The sequence below is a fragment of the Sceloporus undulatus genome, chromosome 2 (assembly GCF_019175285.1).
Source record: "Sceloporus undulatus isolate JIND9_A2432 ecotype Alabama chromosome 2, SceUnd_v1.1, whole genome shotgun sequence".
NCBI classification, from domain to species: Eukaryota; Metazoa; Chordata; class Lepidosauria; order Squamata; family Phrynosomatidae; genus Sceloporus; species Sceloporus undulatus.
In genome coordinates, this window is record NC_056523.1 from 245,261,245 (window position 1) to 245,281,316 (window position 20,072).

At 39.7% G+C, this 20,072-nt stretch overlaps 1 pseudogene; it reads right to left on the reverse strand.

Annotated features, from left to right (window-relative positions):
* Positions 1 to 18,103: 18,103 nt before the first annotated feature.
* LOC121920625 overlaps positions 18,104 to 20,072 on the reverse strand; it is a 23,624-nt pseudogene continuing 21,655 nt past the window's right edge.

Sequence of the window (20,072 nt, forward strand, 5' to 3'; positions counted from 1 at the left end):
TTAATTAGTGTATAGGTTATTTTGTCAGAAAATAAGCCTTATTTTGATAAAGTTGCCACACATTGGTGGGTTACACACCGCCATTTAGTACGTATTCTATATGTACTAGGGTTAGGAAGGGGCGGTGCTTCCGCACCCCCCTAACCCTAGTACGTATAGAATACGTACAAGATGGCAGCGCCCTGTTCATATGGGCACCGCCATCTTTACGTATCGGATGCTGTGCGTCCAGACGTCGCGTGGTGTCTATGATGTCGCGGGTCCACCCCAGGCGCCTCGCGACGTCATAGAGGCGCCGCAAAAAGAAGCTCCAAAATGGAGCTTCTTTTTTGCTCCACGCGGGAGCCGCGCGGTGTGGCTGCTGCAGCTCCCTCACGGAGCAAATGGCGCCAGCAGGAGACTGCCTCAAAGCGGTGGTCTATAACCCGCCATTACCTTACTAGTATATCATAATATATCATTGCTTCCTTTGAATTATGTAGAACCAGCTATCAGAATCAGTGAAACCTCACATCAGTATTTATTATTTCTTTGACAAGGCCCGAGTGGCATCAAATTTAATATATTCATGCTTTCTCCCTTCTAAAAACAGTACAAGGGTCTTGCACCCTCTGTTATACCCTCCACATAAATGAAATGCAGGTACTTTCTACTTGGCCCAGTTCCAAATGGATTAACTTAGGGTATTTTTCCTGTGGTTCTTGGAACATTTTGCATTATACCAATTGGAGTTTTCTAACTTGTACTTTTAAGCTGAAACCCATCACAATAATTCCTGTAACACCTGTATAATTTAGCAGTATAAAAGATGTTTCCTCCCTCAACTTTATAGATGGGAAATGGTCTGTTGAAGATATAGCACCTTTGGAGACTTAGAACCCAAATCATTTCTTACTAGCTAACTGTGAGTTACCTGTCTCACCCAGGCTTTGCAGAAATCCTAATTCCCTCCTCACTGAACTTCAGGAGGTCCAAAATTCTGTGTCCTAATGCTTTAGGAAATATGACTCTGTCACCCTCAGTCTTTATTCCCCTGGCTACAATTCTGTTAGTTTCAGAAGCCAATTCTGATTTGTCCTCCTACTTCAAATCTCTCCATGAACCTGCTGCCCCTTCCTGTACTTCTCTGACCCTAGTCTCCTCACAGCCTTTTTTGTTCTTCTAATCTTGGCCTCCTCTCTGTCTCTTTCCTCAGACTCCACATTTGAGTGTCCCCTTTTACTTGTACTTCCATATCTGTCTGGAATGATCTTCCTCTGAGTCACTCCCATTCTTCAGACCTCACCTGCAAACCCCTTCAGGCTAGCCCACTGGCTGTGTTGCTCTGATCATTTTCATGAGACCAGCAAAGGCAGAATTGAAGGCAGCTTCTGTTCTGACTAAAGTGACTGCTTTGCCCCTTTCTATCTACTGAGGAAGTCTAGCTTATACCATGTCGCAGCTTTCTTAATAATGATCGTGTAGAACGATGTTATCTGTGGCATGTAAAATCAAGGAGGAAAAACAGAGAAGAATGTCGTTACTAAGAGAAACATGTATTGCCTTTCCTTTTTGGTAAAACCAATTTACTGTTTTAAAATAATAAATGTCTCTATTATGAACTGCATCACCATACAATATTGTTCTTACTTTATACAGTGCAGAGGGTGTTCTAGAATATGTTCACATAAAGCCTCATCTTACACTTTATTTCTGCTTTGTTAATCACCATAGACAATGTTTACCAGGAAAATACTTGTATAGTAACTGTATGGGACTAAGGATGGGTGGATAGAATAATTTGCAGTCCTAGGACCTGTTCTAAAGCTTGGAAAAATTACTTTTGGACTACAGTTTTCTGAATCTCCAGTGGCTAAGGAATCAGGGGGGTTATTGCATTAAAGGGTATGTTTTTATGCTGAAACAGCATCTTGGCTCATTGAAACAGCATCTCAGATTTAGTTGGGATGCTCAGATTCTCAATAATTTACTAACTTTAGCTTTCATTTGTGCCCAATCCAGGCTGAATACAGATGACTTTTTCAAACACATGATTTAGGACCCAAGGACACACTCACCTTTCCAAAAGCAGGAAGACCTCTGATGGGGGAAGGGTGGGTAGAGGGGGACATGCTTTCAGTGACCAGAGGCAATCAGCAATCATGGGAACACTGAGAAAGAGAGCAGAGCTTGTTTCCTCCACTGAAGAAAAGGATGGGGGGAAAGAAGCTGTAACTGGTATAGATTTTTTTGGGAACAAAGAATGTCCCCCAAACAGCATCCTCAACCCAGGTCTGGAATGCAACCATGGAAAAAAAAAGTGAACCCAGAACAATATGGATAACCACATGATAAAACCACCCTCTGGTCTTCTCCATGCATATTTTTTTTAAAAGAAGCAATTAAACATGAGAAAAAATGGCCCCCAGATTCTAGATATCATCCAATGAACTGGACCAAAAAGCAGCTATAATCTTGTGTGGGCTGAAGCCACTTTGGAGACCCCAAGGCAAACCGATCAGAGAGTATTCTTGGCAAGACTTGATCAGAGGGGACTTGCCTGCCTTCCTCTTCCTTAAATTCCTGATCTGTTCACTATCAACAGTCTCCTCTGGCAGATAATTCCATTTTTTCTTCCTAAACTACAAACAATTCCATGGGCTCTTGCCATGGCAGTTAAAGTGGAATGTAGGCATATGACTGTGCAGTGTGAAAGGCTCCTGAATAATATTTCAGTATCCAGCCCACCAGTGGCTCCAGATATCCTTGCCACTGCTTTATAGGACAAAAGGAGAAGGGACTGTCACTAGAAAAATAATGACACTGAACTTCATGTCCATCGTACAACCTCTCCCAACTACATGTCCAATCTCCCATTTTGGGAGAAAGGTGGAATGTAAATGCAATCTATCAATCAACTAAGATTGGGGGGGGGGACCTAGAGTTTGGGATTATCTTGTTAAAATGATTTTTATTACCCATAATTTGTTATAATATTTAACAACAATTTAAGAAGTCATCTTAATAATTTTAATGTCAGTGATGGTAATGGTTGAAATAAGTCAATACTCACATTATTCATTGGTTTTCTGATCATTTATCTATCAAAATCATTTTTTGGCATTTTGGCAAATTTAATTTTATAAATTTAAAAAAATTAATTTTATGAGCATTTCCAAGCTTTGGAGGAAACTTTACAGCACTCTGCAGGACATCTTCCAGGGGTTACCATCTGCATTTTAACAGTCAGGTAAGAATGGAAATATCACAGAATAGTCACCTTTTGTGTGCTAAGATATCTACCAATTGTTTTCTTAGAAGGACTGCCGTTGGACCATAAGAACTCTGAGGAAAGATTCTCTTCCTTGATATGATGTTTCATTTGAAATGAACAAGACTATACAAGAATGGGAGTATTTAGATTATAGGTGGAGTCAGCGGTGTCACCCGGTGCAGGGATGGGGCTAGTGGAGTCAGACCTTCTGGGGCTGTGCTTCTGGTGGGCAGGGATTTCAGGATGGTGTGCACTCCCAATCTCTGTGCCACCCCCGCACGCCACATGCCCCTATGCATGTGCCAATCTGTCCCCTGGAAAAGGACAGGATAGTGTGCGTGACACAGTGTGCACAGGAGTGTCTGGATTATGCATGAGGGAGACAAAGCAACACATGCAGGGAGATGGGGTGGTGCATGCAGGGGGGCAGAGCAGCGTGTGCAAAGGGAAAAAGCAGTGTGCATGGGGAAAGAGCATGGGGAATGGTGAGGTGGTTGACTGGGTGTCACCTCCCTCCTGGAGTGTCACCCAGTGTGTGCTGTGCTGCACCTGCCACACCCTCTAGTGATGCCACTGGGAGGAGTGCCATAATATATATATATATATATATATATATATATATATATATATATATATATATATAATTTCATACACTGAAGAATTTATTGTTATAATGATTTAATTCCATTGTTGTGTCATGTTTAGGAAGATTAGGATTATCTTTCTGGGTTGAAGCAAAGTTTCCATCTATCCTAATTTTGTTTCCAGTAATAATAATTAATTTGTTTTATTTATATACCGCTATTCCAAAGATCATAGCGGTGAACAGCAAGTAAGCTAATTAGCAAATAAGCTAATTTGCCCCCAACAGTCTGGGTACTCAGTACGATCCAACCAGATTGTATTTGAGAGTGGGGCATGTCAGTGGTATCCTCACACTCATTTATCTCTGCTATTTTGTACTTAAAATAAATGCTGCTATCCAAAATTCAAGATCCATTCAGCTGTTATCTGCTGGTCCTTGATGAAGAACTAGTCATTTTCTTCAAAACCTTTGTCCTTCCCTGTAAGAATTATGCAAAGAAGGTCATTCATTCCTGTTTTTATGGACCATCTGGGGGAGCCAAGTAAGACTCTGAACCCAAGTGTTGGAGGAATCTACTTCCACATGCAGATTTGGCATCGGACTGTTAGCAGTTTTCAAGTGCTAGTTCTTACAATCTTTGCTATAATGGAATCCAAGGATTTTTATTCTTTGAATATAGACTATGAATTTTATTTTTTAAACTGACAAACTGTTGCCAGTCTTCACCTACTAGTTATGTCAGTCAATGTACTGAACTCTCACAATTCACCACCATTTGTCTATATAAAATATCAATTGTTGCAACTGTAATGTCAAGGCTGAAGCTCATTGAATTTACTAGTACAATAGTTCTGGTCGGGAGGAAAGTGAAATCTTTACAGAAGAGGAATTGTTATGTCAGAGACTTGCAGAACAACAGATAACTATTTGCTTTTTGAAAGTATATTAACTCTTCATGCAAGAGTGAGGAGGGATTCAGACACGTTCTTTTTGAAATAAAGGGAAGTGGAGATAGGCCTGAATATTATTGTTCTTACCAACTAGGGTAAACCCATTGAACTGTAGGTTTCCTCTACACTGAACCCAAGAGGTGGCTGAGTAACAATTGTATTTACATTGTTCTAGCTGGAATCATTGTACTGTAATGCCTTAAATTACAGTTTCAACAATTAACATTTTATATAGATAAATACTATTGAATCATGAGAGTTTGATACATTGATTCATATCACTAGCAAGTGAAGAGTGACAGTAGTTTGACACTAAATAATAATAATGAATTTGAGCCATCATTCAGCAATTGATTCAATTGAGCCTACTGCAATTGGGATTGAGCAAGCAGTCAGAACACAATGTATTTCAAGCAGACCTTGAGAAAGTTGCTTTTTTTGGACCGCAGCTTCCAGAATTCCTTTGACAGCATCACCAATAACAATGATTTTGAAAAGCATTAGGAGGAAAGAGAATTAACTGCAGTGCAGCTAGCACAATGAACAGCCCAGCTTTTCCCTTCTTAAATTGACTATACTGGCAACATTCCAATGTATTTTGGAAAGATGGATAGTTTGTAGAGGTTAAGGACTGGGTACAAGGGTCTGTTACCAACTCATTTTTTTGACAATTGATCTCAGAGATCTACACATAGCGTTGCTCTGCTGAGTAAGAAGATGTAGGATGAGGGGGGAGCTGAGTTATGCCAGATCCAAACCAATTTCAATGCAGGACACAGCAAAAATCCCAGTACCACGTTAGTCCAGGAGAGGTAGTTCTAAATAGTTACTAGCACTCCCAAGAGAGTGTTGGATTCATAACCACAATACACTGTTATAGTGCTATTAATTCACTTTAATGGCTATGTCTGCCTCCTGTAGAATCTTGGGATTTGCTGTTTAGGGTGGGGCATTTTGTATTCTCAGCCAGGAAGCTCTTAGGCCTGACCTAACTACAAATCCTGGGATTTTGTAGGAGCCACCCAAAGCAGTTGAAGTGGAATAATAGTGCTATAACTGTATAGTGTGCTATTGATAGTGTTGGTGTGGGGTGAAATTCTTCACTAATTTTATTCTTGAAAGAGTCAACAAGTTATTTTACCATTTTCTTCCTGCTGTGAGAAATTCTTTGAAAACACAGTTTTTGATTTTTTTGCAGTTTGGGATTTATTTTGTGCACAGTGTGTGTGTGTGTGTGTGTGTGTGTGCGTATGCAGGTAACAGTATATTCTGCACAAAAATAATGCTTCTTTGTAGATTTTTTTTTTTTTTGCTAAAAAAATGCTGTTTCCTGCAGAGAAAAGGCTATAGTTTGGGACATATTTTGTGCAAAATTAAGATGTGTTTCTGTATGTGCAGAAAACAGCATTTTCTGCATGGGAAACAGCATTTTCTATGCATAACTGTTCTGCACTCTAGGCTTTCCAGTATGCTTAGGAAAAAGCAAATTGTTGCAGCCTCTCTTAGCTTGTGTTTTCTTCCTCATTAATACAGTCAGCCCTTGGTATCCACAGTCTTGCCATCCGCGGATCCAAGCATCTGCAGATGGCAAGCCCATGTTGTTCCCAATGGCAGCATGTGCCCATGGCCGTGCCACCATTAGGGACAGCACCCTTGTCCCATGACAGTGCGTGTATGCTGCTGCACTTTCATTAAGTTCCATTGTCCCCAATGGCAGTGTGGCTGTGTGCATGTGCCACCATTGAGGACAACATGGGCTTGAGCATCCACGGATACTGAGGGCTGGCTGTATGATTTTTACATTTTGACTTCACTCTTATGCTGCTTACACATACCTGATATATTTTCCAACTGTGAAATGTTGATGAAGTATTACATACACTCCACACTACTATGATCAGAACATAGCCTTAAAGATAATGTCTCTTCTTCAGTCTTGACAAAATTAAACAATAGTGGAAGGATTTGTAGGGATGCGGTGCTAGGATTTTTATTCGTAGTTCTAATGGTATCAAAAGCTACCTCTTGGAACATCCCTGTTTTTTCAGAGCATAGTTGCAATTTTCACTTGAGATGAAGGAATTTTTTCACCAATAATATACTATACAAGATGTACAAGGTAATTGGGTGTGACCTGGTTCTGAATGGGACACTGAGATTCATTAGCTTTATAAAAGACCTGCTTCTAGTGGTGATGAAAACTGCTATAACCAGTTGTTGATTAGAGGCAGAGTGGTTCCTCCTCATGAAAAAAAAATTTAGGAAAATCATGAGCTTGTACTCTTATACTTTATGGGGGCTGGATCAGCCTTACTAGTAGGCAGAGTGAGATGGCTACCTGAGGCAGCTGATTTGATTATTGTGGAAAGGAAGCACAGAGTAAAGTGCTTCATTTGTTATTGTATTTTCTAGTTCTAAGGATGAAGGAAGTATTTGCTGGAGAGGACACCCTTTCCTGCTCCTTGAACTCAGACAGCAAAAGGCTTTGAATCAGCCCTGTGTTTGGGGGCATGTTATGTCCCCCACTGTCTTTATCCTCAGAAATCTCAAGTCTCTTCACTTAAAGTCCAAAATACTTATCAGTAAGGTCGTTGTTAACTCAGTGTGGTAATTTATACTGTCATCAGCAGGTTTGCAGCCATGACACCAATGGTCCCTCAGGAATAGCTAAGTCTGGTAAGGAAGAGAAAGGCTCTGGCATGCTTGCCGCTGATGGGGTTGTCTGTGCCCTGCGTTATTCTGGTCTATCTGCTTTGTTTGCAAATCCTGAATGTGTCGAAGCACCATTCGGCAAGAGGAGAGATCTTCAGGAGTTTGCCAACAGCATCATGGGTGGCCTCCTCATCACCTCTTACAGAAAGACCAGTTCCTTCCCAGGACCTTCAGTCTCTAGGAATCCTGGTATACCTGTGGAGAGATGCAGTAATAAACACTGGAAGCCAGGCACACCCCACTGTTATCCAGTGCAGTCTGCACCCCTGTAGGAATGCCTCTGGTAAACACTTATACTCCTTTTGCCATTATACAATAGTCTGATGAGTCTACTATACTGGATATTATATTGTTATTCTCTGAGATATGTATAACACCCACAGCCACATACATATCAACACAATTGCCTGAATTTTTGGACTCCATGGAAACTATCCTTTTGAGAGACTGTACTTCAAAGTTCAGCATTACATTACTAAAATGGCCATCTTCATCAGGTGGGATAGCAAAGAGGATTCTATGCAACAGAGAGGCTTCTGCAATACAGCTGTTCCAGTCTTCTGTTTCTCACACTTACATCTGTATGCATGCACTGCTGGAAATGGCATATTAATCGACAGGCACTGTAGAAATAAGATTAGAATTTACATTTCAGGCACTTTAGAAATACAATTTGAAGCCATGAGACTATAAGAATTATTGCTGGTCACAGAGAATCTTGGTAGATCTTAAATACAGTGGGCCCTTTCTGGATCCCCCTGCGTAAGTATGCACACGCCCCATTGCAAACAGTGGGGCTCGTGTTCACAGTGCGGGATAGAACATGCACCATGGGGGCATGCACCATTTCTTTAATTATCACGTGGCTTCAGCGTAAGCTTGAAGCCACATATAGTGCGCCTGTGTATGGTGCAGGCACACTGTATTACTTTTCCACATAACTTTACACTGGTAAATTCAATTGAAGATCAAATTCTGGTGTGTTCCCAGTTACATATCAACTCCACACATATTACAGATGTTCTATTGTTTCCCCAGTGTTAGTAGAATGCAATGGATGATTTATAGAGCAGCAAATAAATTGAAAAGCTTAACTGGAATAAATTGTTTTTAATTTTTTAAAATTACATTTCCAAATTACATTTAATTTTTAATATATTTATATACAAACCTTTTGGATATTGTTCTTACAAGGAAGCCTACAACAATTAATAAATGCAATACACCAAAAATATTTTTATGAGTCATTTAATTAAATGCCTAAAACACAGCACCAAAACTTGAATCCGCCATAAAACAATGAAGTATTAGTTAAGCCAAACGAAGAGGCATGGATGAAAAGTCCTTTTCTATTTCACAGAGGTGTGCATTCCAAAGTTGTAGAGCCACCACTGAAAAGACCTTGTTTTTCAAATATCTTTCTCAAACATGCAAATCTTATGGGTCTTTCTAGTGAATGTCAGAGACCATTTCAGGGTCTAGATACATCTGCATGAGAACAGCTGGTCCTTTGTGTAAAGTGGTACTAAAGTATCAAGGCTTTAAAGATCAAAACTAGTTTGTTAACTTGAGCTTGGGAACAATACAATTGGCCCAGTATCAATATTTGGTACAGCTCCTAAGCCCTTCCAAGCATCGTGTATTTCTGTCCTGATCGATGTTTCCATGCAATATTTAAAAGCAGTTATTTAAAGAGCTGCAATATGTAGATATAGCTGGAAAAGTTTATGTAAAATAGTTATAAATATTGTTACAATTATTGTTATAATTTTTATTTTTCCAGTTTCTTAAAAGTAACCAGAATCTTGCATTATTTTTCATTTCTTAAAAGTAACTTGTTTACTTGAAAAAATATCTGCATATAGAACCCAAAGGCACACCTTAAGTCAACACTTGAACCATGTGATATTCCATATTCACTGTTTAGTTAGGCATTCCCTAATGATGATGGTGATATTATTATTATTATTATTATTATTATTATTATTATTATTATTCATTTATATCTCTCTTAATAATTAGACTCAAGGCAACTAACATGTGAAAAACAATACATATTAAAACTACACAAAAGCTCCAATAAAAGTATACTTTTAAAAATTATTTTTAAAATAATTAAACAATTGATAAAGTTAAAAGTGTATAGTAGTGTATGGTTTTATATGAGGGATTTTTGTTGTTAATTTTGATTTTTAATCTGTGATCTGTATTGTATTATATCTGTAATCTGTAATGTATTGTATTTTTATTCTGTTTTGTAAACCGCCGTGATCATAGGAACGGCGGTATATAAATAAAATTTCAATCAATCAATCAAAAAACATTCAGCATTTAAAAATATTACAATTCTTTAAAAGACAACTTATAACCTTTTTCAAAAAGAAGAAAAGGGAAAAAGAAAAGCACTACAAAGCATTAAAAACTCACTCCAGTCCATTTCTAAGAGTCTGATGGCATTAAAATGTTTTAACTTGTTGATAGATGGAGAACAATGATGAGACCATTCTGACTTCCTTAAGGAGGGTTCCATAGTCTGGGAGCAAATACTGCGAAAGCCCTCTCAAAACATATCTAATGATACAAGTAATTAAAATGTACGATTGCAATGTGAAAGGAGTGAAGTTATGCTTTGTGGAATTTGAGCTGTAATGTAAGTTGTATAATAGTATACCTTTGTAATGGAAAAAGAAAAGGACAAGAACTTATTGGCTGGCATCTTATCACTTAGTCCCAGTAGACCCAATTAGTCCCAATAGAGCAGACCTATTCAATCAATTGTTGAATGGTTAATCATGTAGATAAATCTAATGGATTGAATGGGTGTCCTTTAGTCTGGACTAAAAGTGAATTTAGGCCATTATCTGTAACAAGTTCTTTTCATTATCTGTGAGGGGAATAAATGTCGGATGTAACCAGGGTGAGCATAGCTAAAGGCATGCTTGCTTCCTCTAGCTAGGTTCACAGCTGGTGAACCAGATCAAGAAAGGTACTCTTAGTTACAAATGCTCCCTGTACTGTGTAGCTAGTGGTGAGATAGCCACACTCCTAAATGGTGCACCTGGCCTTTTAGGACATTTGCAAACTCTGACCCGAATTAGTTGCAGACTACTATCCAGATTCAGCTTCTCAGCTACTCATCCAACAGTCATTCAGGTCATCTCACAGAAATCTGTTCCTTAATTCTTGGAATAAGGAATGAGTAGTGTAACTTTCCTGCATTTAAAAAACAAAACAAATATCTAATAATAATTATTGTGTTTAATAACTGTATCCTGGCATGGATCACAGGACTCTTTGTAGTATACCTAGTCTTTTAATTAAAAGGAGAAACTATCTTTCCTAGCAAAATACAAAGTGGTGTTAATCATCACTTATGGGCAAAAGGGGAAGCATAGGAATGTCAACCAAATCCATAGACCTTCAGTTTGGAGAGTCCTACATCACTAACTATGGCTGAAATACCCAATTTTTAGTAATATGTCTGATTTTCTCTAGTTGGCATTTATCACTGACACCAATTCCTCTTTTTTATAGGGCATTCAGCACAAAGGCCACTGCAAAGCATTTCATAGGCAGTAACAGTTAACAGCCAGAACCTATTTTTAAACACAAAGCAAAATGTCTAAGGGCAAGATTGTAAAACACTGAAATGGCAAATAGTGACAAAATATTCTAGAGTTCAGCTGTATGACAATATAAGGGTATATCAACCACTTTCTCTTTTAGTAGAGTGCTGGATTTAACACATGTGCAGTGAATAATTAGCATGATAAATTACATTAATATGTATTTGTTCATGATCTCCAGAATTTAGCTGAAAGTATGGCGGGGGGGGGGGGACTAGTATGGAGCAGCACCCTTGATTCTCTTTTAGTTCTCAGATTTTAATGTTTTTATTCATTGTTTCACTTAGGATATTTTGAATATTCTTCAATTCATCATATTTTTCATATTTATTCATAACTTCACTGATTGTAGTTTAAAGGTATTGTCCATTGCCCAGAGATCTCTGATCTTTGAGTGATCAAAATGTGCAATAAAATGGATGAATGAATGAATGAATAAATAAATGTACATACTGTTTTTTGTTATATGATAAAATGACCCAGACTGTATTGGATGGGATTAGAAATTCCTTGGTGTCCTTTTTTCTTTCTTTCTCAATAATTACCTCTTCTTCCCCACCTCTCAGGGCTGCCAGAGAAGGAAAAGATCATTCTTGCATAGTCATGAACTCTTCCTTTCCAGCAGGATTTTAGAAATAGGTTGTGAACTCCATGTTATTAGGCTGAGGATGCATGCAACCCTAGTATTGCGAGTTGTCCATGCTTAACCTCAGGCCTGCTGTGGTCTTACATTGTATAGCTGGCTATGCTTTTATAAGGCTAAAAACTCACAATACCTAACTGATGCTTTTTTATGATGTTGTTAGGAGAAGTTCTGCAGATTCCAGAAGACCTCTCATGAAGATTTGGAAGAAGATAAGCACCAGGTATTAGAGAAATTGACCTCCCAGATGGAAAGTGAAGTGATCTTAATTGGATGTAAATGTGAACATGTAGGTTTTACAGTTTAGAAGAGAACATCAGAGAGAGAACACTGAGAATTGGCGGGAATAACCTAGAAAGATACTTACTTTCTTATATTCAGGATTTGATATGGACTTTTTGTTCTGTTTCTGCTGCCTGATGTTTGCTCCAATTGCACACTTGCATATTTGCCAGTGAAGCAACATTACAAACACATATCTGTTGTGCTTTCATATCCGAACAAAGCCAAAGACATATTATCATTCCCCTTGGAATCTAAAACATATGCCCTCACAACTTGAAGCCCTCACAAATGTGGAAACTAGTGTCACTCAGTGCACAAAAATTAAAAATATAATGGGAGATATCTGTCTGTTTATTGTACAAAGCTGACATAAGCTTTCCCAGAGCCTGCATGAAACCCTAATATTCCAGAAATGATGTTAGAGACGGACCATGTTTTTGTGTGGAAGGTTTGAAACTGGCCTGAGGCATGCTTGATTCAATAAATTCCCCAAGAGAACATGTTATTGGCCCTCTGGCTCAAGAGTGTTCCATGTAAGTAGCCTGTATAGCCTCAGGAATTAGGAAACACACACACACACGATTCCAGAAAGTTATATCTGCAGATTGGAAGCCATCAAAGATCTCACATATTTTTCAAATCCCTTTTTAAAACCTGTTTTTCGAATCAGTGACATTCTTTTCTTCCACAACTGTTTTAGAAGGGTCTTCTCCAGAAATGAACATCTCTAACATTTACAGAGGGTTTCATCCTTCATTCATTAAGAGAACCAAAGTCTCAAAGAATTCCAGTTATCTACTTAGAAATATATTTTTTTAAATTAAAGGAAAAAAAACTAGGTGGCAACTGAAAAGGTGCCTTTCCCTTCTTTAAATTACTTTAGAGAAATGATTTTAAAAATGAAATATTAACAGGCATCACTGTGGCTTCTGTTCTTTTAATACTTTTACTACAAACACTTCTCCACCGAGCAGATAGCAGCTCCAGTGTTCATTATGAGCTCTCATTAGGGTCTAGCAGTAGACGCGTCCTCGCCATAGATTTCATATCTAGTTAGGTTTCATGCACTTTTGTGGTAGTGTATTTTGCTATACAAAATATGTGACCGAATAATCTCCCACATTTGCAGATTTTCCTCCAACAGCCCCCCGCCATTCCACTTACTTTCTGGCTGCTCACAGTCAAGATTTGCAGCACATTTGGAAAGGGTGAGGGATCCATTGCTGAATCTAACACCACAGGCTGACCATTGGATATGATGTGTGTGTGTGTGTGGGGGGGAGGTTGTGGAAAGGCAGTGTGCAAGTATGTGTATGCTAGGGATATAAAAGTTCACCTATTTTATTTTCAAGTGCAGTAACAAAGTATCATGAAAGTTTTTGTTTTCGTTGAGTAAGATTACAAAACAATTTGCATGTTCTTTTTTTAATTTTCACATTTGTGGGCTGTTTTGAACAAATTAAATTGTATTCATGGTTTGCAATCTTTACAAATCTTCACAAAAAGATCCTGAGATTCAATCAATCACAAATCAGTATCTTATGCCAACCTTATTTTTTTGATAAATTGAGATGCCCTTATTCATCAAGGAGGAAAAAATGTTCAAGTATTTGTTATATCCTGAACACGTATATGTATTTACATCTGTGAAATGAATGCATAAGGATTAAAAAAATGTCAGCATCCTCTTTCCACTGGTGGCCAACTAACTACTTATGCAGAGATCCCCTATGGATTTAGTAAGTATATCTTTTGGCTCATGTCTTGGTAGCTTTGAGGTTTGATTTATAACTGTCAGCTTTCTTCAGTTTGGCAACCTACAGATATTCTGGACTGTAACTCCCACCAGAGCTGAGCCAAAACCTCTCAGAAGACATACTTCTGAGAAAATGCCTGACATTTCTCTTTTTGACATCCTTCTAGAAAAAGAAGGCCACTTTGCTGAATTTCCTCTTAATAGTCTCTGCCACTTTTTTATAGGACCGCCATCTCCCCCTCCACACTATGGAACAATGCTTTCTTCTCTGGAATGCAGCAGCAGATAATGAAACTTATTGGTGTGGCAAAATCAAACAGTTTAGAAAAACGCAGAATAAGTTTTATTTATTTATTTATTTATTTATTTAAGTTGCACTTACTGCTACTGTTAATGGAGAAAAGCTCTTGGGAAATTTCCCTGGAAATTCCCCAGAAAAACTCCTGGGAATGTTCTCCTTCTCCTGCTAAAATCTAAAGAAATTGCCTCTTCAAGTTTTGTTGTCACTATTTAAAGAGGTCTTTTGCACCTTGCAAAGGGCAGGATAGCTGTGACATCATGGCTTTACGACCCTCCTTTGGCACTGTGCCATATGGATGCAGCACCACAGGAATGCTGTGATGCTGTGCACAGTGTGGAGCAGTGTATGGCATCATGCTGCCCTGGTGGCAGAGTCGGGGCATGTGTCATGTGGACGCTACACTCCTACTCTGCCCCCAAGCTGGCCTTTAAGGCCAGTCTGCACAGGTCCATAATGACATCACTAGGGCCTCCCTTGTGTGGTATCACCATCATTTTGGGTTTTGGCCCCAGAATCTCAATTTCTGAGATACTCCTGACATATATCAAAGTTCCGTAGTTTTTGAGCGGATTCATTTGCCAGTAGAGTATATAAGAATAAGAGTTAGAGTCAGTGAACAGATTCATCCTAAATATTCAAATGACCTTTTACAACATGATAATTACACTTTATTTTAATGTGATATAATAATAATAATAATAATAATAATAATAATAATAATAATAATAATAATAAAATAATAATATTTATTTGCAAACCAATCCGGGCGGTTGACAACAGTAAAATATAAAATATAACAATTAAAAACACTTTATCCCTCCCCCCCTTAAGACAGTATTAAACAGTATAACATATTAAAAACACAATATCAAAGCATAAAAACAACAATTAAAATTAAAAACCCTGATATCCCTCTGTTGATCCTCAACCATCACTAAGATGGGGCATGGGAGGAATGAGGGAATCAGGGAACCTGGGCCGGGATGGTTAGTCTGGAAAGGCCTGCCGGAAGAGATCCGTCTTGACCGCTTTTTAAAAGCTGTCTAATGATGTTATCTGACGGATCTCATCTGGCAGGTCGTTCCAGAGTTTGGGGGCGACAGCAGAGAACGCCCTCTGGGAGGTCGCCGCAAGCCTAGATTTTAAAGGCTGTAGTAAGTTCCTCCCAGAGGACCAGAGAGCGCGGGGAGGATTTTTATTAGTGGCAATGATGGTCATTAGATGCTTGCAGCAAATATTTGGAGATTTCTAAATTAGCATATTTTTAAATAAGAGCATTTGTAGCATGAAGCAGGCAGTCTCGATGATACTTGTTCATTTGGGTTCTCTCTGATAAATGATACCATTCTCTTTCCATTTAATGTAAATATGGTCTAGTTTAACTCACAATGCTGCAATTAGTTATGGCAATAATAACTGACGACAGTAACTGCATTCATAAGCCTGTAAAATGTTATAAATACTTGTGTAATGCCATGTAAAAAATTCCTCCAGGTATAGCATCTTCCCCACCACAGCAAAATGGGAGCCTGTGGATGGTTGCTTTACATTTTATATCCACCATTTATAGACTGTAATGGCTTATTCAGAAAGTTATGACCGAGCATGTTAATCAAGCATGTGACAAAAATACTTCTGTGTGCTTCATTATCATACCATAAACTGTTTACAGCCACTTTTGTGTTTTTTAATGTTATAAAAGTATAGCCAGTTTTGATCTTAAAGGGATGTTTCTTCTATGTGTATGGCTCATATTAAAACAGAATATGCAATCCAGGATATAAGGTAGCATGAATATGCATCACCAATTTACGTACACCAGGAGGTGGCAACTTTGATTTACCCAGCCCCTCCAATACTTTGTGGATACCTTGAATGTGAAAAGCAAACTAGAAATACTGCTTGAAAACAATGAAGAGATGGTTAAAGTGTTTGTGTGTGCTCGTGTATGTGCATGCGCATGCACACACTATTTGACGTTGACTTTTGACAGCTACAAAATCCCATTTAAAATGCAGATTTTTGGTTTGTTTTAAAGGGGAAATTCAAAATTTTCACACAATGTCACCAGTACAGTTTCAGGGGCACAAAAGGATCATGTGTTGCTTACCTGTGACATTTGTTATTGTTATTGTGTACCTTCAAGTCACTTCCATCCTATGATTAACCTAAGACCAACCTATCACTGGGCCTTCTTGGAACATTTGTCCGGGGGTGGGGTGGGGGATGTCCATTGATTTCCTCTGTATCTGAGAGACTTTGACTTGCCAAAGGTCACTCAATGGGTTTCCATTGCTGAACCAAGTAGTTTAGCTCCCCAAGCGATTTTCAAATGGTTGGGGAGCAGGGAGATTAGCAGAAATGTGCTGAACTATTTTCCTTTAGCTGGATATGCTGCAACAGTAGATATCTCTGCTGTTTTTGTGATGTCCTGATAGTCCTTGCAGTGCATTCAGCCAAAAGACACATCACTGTTGCTGATCCCCTCACTCTCTGGCCGGTTACAGACCGGCACTTTAGTGCGTGACGAGCACGCACTAGGGTTACAAAAGGGCGGTGCTTCCGCACCGCCCTAACCCTAGTGCGTGCTTGTCACTCACTAAACGGCGGCGGCCCTTCCATACGTCCACCGCCGTGAGGACGTCATGGCCGCGCCGCCTCTAGACGGGGCGGCGCAGACGTGACGTCCTTGCTCTGCACCAGGGTGCTTAGTGCGCCCTGAACACGGAGCAGGAAGGAGCTCCGTTTCAGAGCTCCTTCCTGGTTTAGTCCACTGGGCACAGCCTTCAGACGGCTGCGCCCAGCGGACTAAAAGAGAAAGGGACCAAGTGGCCCCTTTCTCTTCTCCCTTTTCAGGCTGCGGGGAAGCGGCATTTTACTGCTTCCCTGCAGCCTGAAAAGCGGCGGATCGGGGCCTCAGCGGCTGCCGCTCTACACACTGAGGCCCCGATACCCCGGGGAAAGGGGCGGGTGCAGACCGCCCCAAATGGGCGGTCTGTAACCCGCCCCCGAAAACCTAGAAAAGGGTAGGTTGATGCAAAGGGGGAAGGCTGTGCTACTTAGGACAGGGATTGGGGTAGGGGGAGTTGGTTGCTGCATGGTAGGAAAAGAATTCGGACATATGAAACAAGCAAACAAAATGTAGTTGTGATGTCACCAGGCAGGCTTCTGACATCATACCCTACTAATAGGATGCCAGCCCATATTTGCAAATTTTCTTGTCCTCAATGAGAAGATTTTTTTTAAAAAAAAATAGTCAAAACAGTTGTCAGCTGCTGAGATCCCAGAATTTAACTTGGGAGACAAAATTCACACAAACTGACCTAGCCACAAACAACATGCCAAATTACTACCTACCTCCTTATAATGGATATGTAGGAATAGTGAGAAAGGATAGAGATCACTGCTAAACGGAATGGAACTCTTATTTATACAGAAAGATCAAGCAAGATCAAACCAGAAAGAATCTTCAAGACTTCATGTTGTGATCCTGAGTGCACTGAGGACCATAGTCTATAAGAAGGAGTTCAGGCAATACATTGGTCCTGGGTCAGGAGAGTTAAGTAGGGGCCTATGAATTTCTGATACTTCCCATACTAAGCAAAGCAAAGTAAAGCAACAGGAGCAGCAGCAACAACAAACACCCACAGGCCCTTTCCACTGAATTATTTTGCAAAGATTAGCAGTTCTTCAGGTATTTTCTTGGGTTTTTTTTTTTTTTTTTGGCCAGGACCTGGGTATTTCTCCTGTGAAATGAATGGATCATTTCACCCTGTCAAATGGGGCATATTCACTTAGACTTCTGAATTCTAGTTGTTGATCATAGCTCACATTGACACTGTAATCATGAAGACTACCATTTCATTATATAACATATATTCACTATGTCTTTCAGGTCCAGATTTTACAAGTACTGTACTTTTTAAAAGCCACCCATACAGAAAGTATCCTCATAAATGAGAATGACAAAAATGACAGGGAAGGACTTACTTCATATTTTATCATAACCATATTTTTCTAAGAAGAAGGAAAAACTACAACTTTAAAATGTCATATTATGCCATTATTTTTATTGATAAAACTTAAGTAAGGACTTAAGGTTCATTTGGATCTTAAATCCTCAATTTTGAGAAGGAACTCCATCTTGGGGCCTAAAGCAGTCTTGTCCTGACCTACAAAATTTCTCTTGAAGGCCCTGCTTAGGACTCTTGCTAGTTTAAGGGCTAACTGCTCCAACATTGTAAGGAGAGGAGCAGTATTTTCTTGGTCACATGGATTCAAATGAGCAGCAGCTGTTTGGATTGGTTGTCTCTGTGCACAAACCCCCACGAAACTCCCTAGTTCATGGACATGCACACTTTTCCAGGAAATATATTTATTTACAATGGGCCCTTGTTATCCGCTGGGGTTTGGTTCCAGGGCTCCCTGTGAATAACAAAATCCGTGGGTGCTCAAATCCCATTCAATCCAGTGGCATAAGAAAATGGTGTCTGTTATACAAAATGGAAAGTTAAAGTTTGCAATTTTGAATTTATGCTTTTTCTGAATATTTTCAAACCGTGGATGCTTGAATCCATGGGGGGGGGGAATCCATGGATAAGGAGGGCTGACTGTACATTTATACCTAAATATGTGCATATGTGTAGATTCAAATAGCTTGTCAAGCCATTCATTTGTAGTGTGTTTATTTATTATTGTAAATACTGCCTTATCTCTGACTTGTTTTTGCATGCCTCCATGCATTGCCTCTGGTTTACACAGGATAATCCTAAATGTGTCTACCTGGAAGAAAACCTCATTGATGTAAGAGGGACTTACTCTCATGTAAAGGCTCTCTCTGTAGCCCTGCTTTCACTTTGCTGAAAATAAACCTCTCCAAGCCAGTCAGTTGCTGATTCCTGTAGATTGCATGTTCCATGGTCGGGAACATGCACCCTTGTCCCCCTGCACCTGTCAAAGGCAAATGCTAAATAGTGGTACATATGTGCACATGGTTCCAAACTGAAAATAAATGGGGGAAATGACAGTTCCAATGGGGAAAAAAAAATAACAAAACATCAAGCCATTCCTTGATGCAGAATCAAAGCAGAGACTATTCTGGGACACAGACCACATATAAAAAGGAGTGGGGAGGAAACAGGTTAAAGGAAAATAATTAGTGGGAAACAAAACACATATAAAAACAGATCAGTGGGGAACAGACTGCATATAAAAAGGGAAAGAACTGGATTAAAGCACAATGGTTTTGACTTGGGACTCATTGAACATCATGTGCCTACACAGAGCTAGCAATGAGATTGAAACACATTTTCAGACCTTTCTAACAGGCTATACAGACCAGCAAGAAATGCTGGCTTCGGGGTGGACTGGGGGCATGGTGACCACCCACCACCTGTGCTGACTCCACCCTGATATTATACCGCCTACCCAACCAGATGGCGGGCAGCATGATGACATTTCTGCAGTGCAGCGTTTACACACGCTGTGCTGAAGAAACAGGCAAAAGCCACCGCTGGGGCAGCAAGGGCGGCATTTTGCTGGCTCCAAAAGGAGCAGCTTTCTGCCACTTATTTTGGAGCTGGCAAATCACCAAATCGGGGCTGTGCCATGTGGTTGCTGCAGGCTCGATCTGACGCACAAAGAGGTGCTGGCAAGCCACTCCTTTGGGGGGGTCTGTTCAGCCTCTGTTAGTTGAAGATTATTTCTTTAATGCTATCTTTTTGCTGTGATTTATAGCTGTCACTAGACAAGATTCAATATTAAACAAGTATGTTGATTTAGGCCTTGAGCAGATGGGACAAAAGGAGCAGCCAGAGGCTCCTCCCACCCACTTTCTGGTCAATATGGAACCCCAGAAACCAGAAGCGACGGTCTCAAGGCGGGCCCCCAAAACAGTCCACAACAGACTGCCAGCAAGGAGCACTTTTTTGTGCTCCTTTTTGCACAAGGTTTGAATTGTC